Here is a 3717-nt window from a genome sequence, read left to right on the forward strand (position 1 = left end):
ATATATATATATATAAACATGTATGTATATTATCCTAGTTGCGAAAGAGACAATAAAGTTTCTTGTTTATTTCTGTGCATAAATAAATAGTTTTGTTCTTTTAAACTTTAGTTGTTACAATAAACATTTTGAGGAATTTTAACAAAGCAGTATCATGAATACTTTCGACTAGTCATTTCATAAATTTAAACTTTGTTACTATTAAAAATATGAAAAAGAGAAAAAAAAAAAAGAAAACGAAATATTGCAAAAGAAGTTTTATTTATGAATAATGAATTATTTTTAATTATACAAAGTACTATTTGTTTTTCTCTTTATGTTTACATTTTTGTTTTGTTATTAACAGTGTTTAAAACTGTATTTGAAACTTAAATAAAAAAAATAGTATGGAATTTTTTTGTATTACTAGTCTTTTTGTCTTATATAAATAAAAATGTGTGTGTATGTATATATATATATACATATATATATATATATATATATATATATACATACATATATACATATATATAGCCTTGTGAATATATTTGGCAGACAGTAACTGAAAGAAGCCCTTTGTATATATATGTATATACAAAATGCAGACAATATTTGTTTGCAATTTTTAGCTGCCAATTTTATGCATATTTTTTTTAGTTTTGTTGTTGGACTTTTTCTTCTTAACGGTAATAACCATTTTTGTTTCATTTTTTTTGCAGAATAATTGAACCCCACAATTTGTGGAAGAGGCATGGAGTCCTTCTTGTTGGAATATGCACCAGGACAAGCAAGGAGATTTCAGACTTCTTCAACATTAACAGAACGATAGTAGAAAAGGTCAGAAAGGAACTGGAAGAGTCAGGATTTGATTATGTGGTGACAGCAGAGAGGAAAACCCATGATCTACAACCTGACACTATCAGAATGCTGGACTTTGTTGATGAAATCCAGGATTTCATCAACAATGATCCAAGCAAGTTGATGCATGCCATTGCAAGGGAGAAAGGTGTGGGTGTAAAGCTCATCAGGCTGGATGTGCATGAGGATATTTGCTACTTTTACATACAAGAGGAAGAAGGGACAATTTCAGTCTAAGGCAATGCAGGAAAAGCAACTCAAGCATACCAGGCTGATAAATAAGTTGAAATACCTGCTGTGGTTCTTCTCTGACATGAAGAATTTCTGCCATGACCAGAAGACCAACTCCCAGAACAACAGGTGGCTTACTGTCTCACCTAATGAATGTGGCCAGAGTCATGCAGACGAAATTTCCAGTGACAATCAAGTGAAGGTGACATCATGCTACCCAGCTTATTTGCTGAGAGCCTCAGGCTGAATACTGACAACTACTTCCATGTTCTAAGTGAGATGGTGAAGCTCTGGATCAACCAGGTGGCTGCAGGGAGGTCGTACATGTAGCAGTGGGACTTTGTGCCCTATTACACCAGCTGGAAGACCCAGGCCTGGTTGTTGGAGAATTTCTTTGATTACACAGTACCTAACATTTAGCCTTCCAACTTCCTTACTGCACCACCCACACTGACTTCTTTGTTTGGGAAATGAGAGACCAACAAATCCAGCTGCAACACGAAGGGTTGAGCTGAGGGCCAAGATTACCAGAGTCTTCAGGGGCCTAAAACAGAAAATAGTGATGAAGGCCTGCGGCTGGTTTTGAGATTGCCTGGAGGCTGTCATCGAGGCCAAAGGCAGGTTCATTAAGTGAGATTGACAGAACATGTCATGAAGACAAACTGACCCAAATTTGATGAATATATCTAAAAAAATAAAAACACTTATTTTTCTAAGGTAGTCATTATGCCAATGAATACCATCTACACACTGTACATATGTGTTAGTGTCTCCTCATGGTAATTACAAACAAGTGTCACTGTCATGCAACTGGTGTTCTTTGTTTCCACTATTCTGTGTTATTCTGGTCATGGGAAAATATTACTTTATATAGAAACAGATGAGGGTTGGCACTAGGAGGGGCATTCAGCTGTAGAAAATCCACCTCAACAAATTCTTTCCAACCCATGTGAGCATGAAATAATGGAGGTTGAAATGATGATGATTATGATTCATCTATAATACATTAAAAGTCAGTTTGAATCTTGCTTGCTTGCAATGTTACCCAGCCAAACTGGCGCATAATGGGAAAATACTATGAATTAAGACACCCTGAAACGTCAATACGGACAGAATGAAACAAGTTTCATGTAAATCAGAGCAGTAGTTATTGAGATATTCGGGGTTTGGGGGTATAAATACCTAAAACGGTGCATAATGGGAAAAATGTTCTGAATATAACTTCATCCTGAAAGGGAAGAAACTCTAACCTATTGATTAGAGAGTGATTTGACAACGAAAAATACAATTTGTTTTTTTACAGTAAATGTTTCTATTTTCGCTTTTGTTAAACACAATATTTTAATCATTTAGAAATATTTTTAAGTGAATGTGATTTCAAAAATGTAAGTTGTTTGTACAGTAAGTATTTATATTTTAGCTTTCTTTAAATAGACAATATTTTAATGTTTTTTAAAATTATTTTGAAGTGAATACTGTTACAAAAATTTCTTTTGCATATTTAAAAATTATTTTAAAGCGAAAATGACTTTAAAAATATGGTAAATATTTCGTAAAAGACCTGTTTGTAACTGTGGCGTGAAATAGTTTTTTCCCATAGGTTTTTTTTTAATGCATTCAACATATCTCAGCTCCAACGATTTGGCTGCTATTTCTAGATACCCTACTACCATGTAACAGATATTTGCGATAAAGAACCCGAAATACCTGTTACGTGGTAGCAGGGCATGCAAGAAATAACAGCCAAATCTTTCCTTTTCTGGGGAAAGGAGCTGTTTATATGTGATTTTGATGTCACATTCATTGAAAGCATGTGAAATAACCTGGAAAAGAAAAAAATCCACAAAACAAAACTCCGTTGCTGGGAAACTCAGAGTTTCCCAGTGACCCACTGGGTCACAGGTAGTTTAGTATTATATGTATGTATGTATATATACCACCCTCATATTCATCATTGTCATTTCAGTGTTCACTTTTCCATTTTAGCTTCTCCAAATTTCTTGATTATTTTCATTGTTTTATTTGAAGAGGGGATTTACTCTGAAATAGAGGATTATTAAATAACCTACATAAGTTGATGCAATATCTTTATCTTAACTGCAGGCATTATAGAGATAATTAGTATTAAGAGTAGAGTTGATAACAGGTGGGCCACTGAGGTGTTATCTGTGCATTTTGGTTCAAGACTCTTCAACTGTGTAGGGTGTAGTATTGAAGGAGGTGAAATTAGAGGGACAGGAACAGGTGTCTTGATGAAGACTTGAATGCATGGCTTCCTAAGCTTGAAGAAAGAGAGAGAGAGAGAAAGAGAGAGAGAGAGAGAGAGAGAGAGAGAGAGCTAGCTCTGATGATGAGGGAATATCCACAAAGTACAAGCTGAACATGTGAGAAAATCTATATCTATATATATAAAAATGAGAATGTGTGTCTGTGTGTGTGTATCCCTAAAACTCGAGAACTACGCAACCAATTTCATTCAAATTTTACACATGCCTTACTTAGGGTTCCAGTTGTGTTTTAGTCAAAAAATTTTTTTAACTTCTTGCAGAGTTCGAGCCCACGGCAACATAATATCTCCTCCACTATTTAAGTATTACGTGTCAAAAGTGAAACAAAAACACTCATGTCAAATACTTTCACTTTAAAAAT

Source organism: Octopus bimaculoides, chromosome 7 (assembly GCF_001194135.2).
Source record: "Octopus bimaculoides isolate UCB-OBI-ISO-001 chromosome 7, ASM119413v2, whole genome shotgun sequence".
In the NCBI taxonomy this organism is placed as follows: domain Eukaryota; kingdom Metazoa; phylum Mollusca; class Cephalopoda; order Octopoda; family Octopodidae; genus Octopus; species Octopus bimaculoides.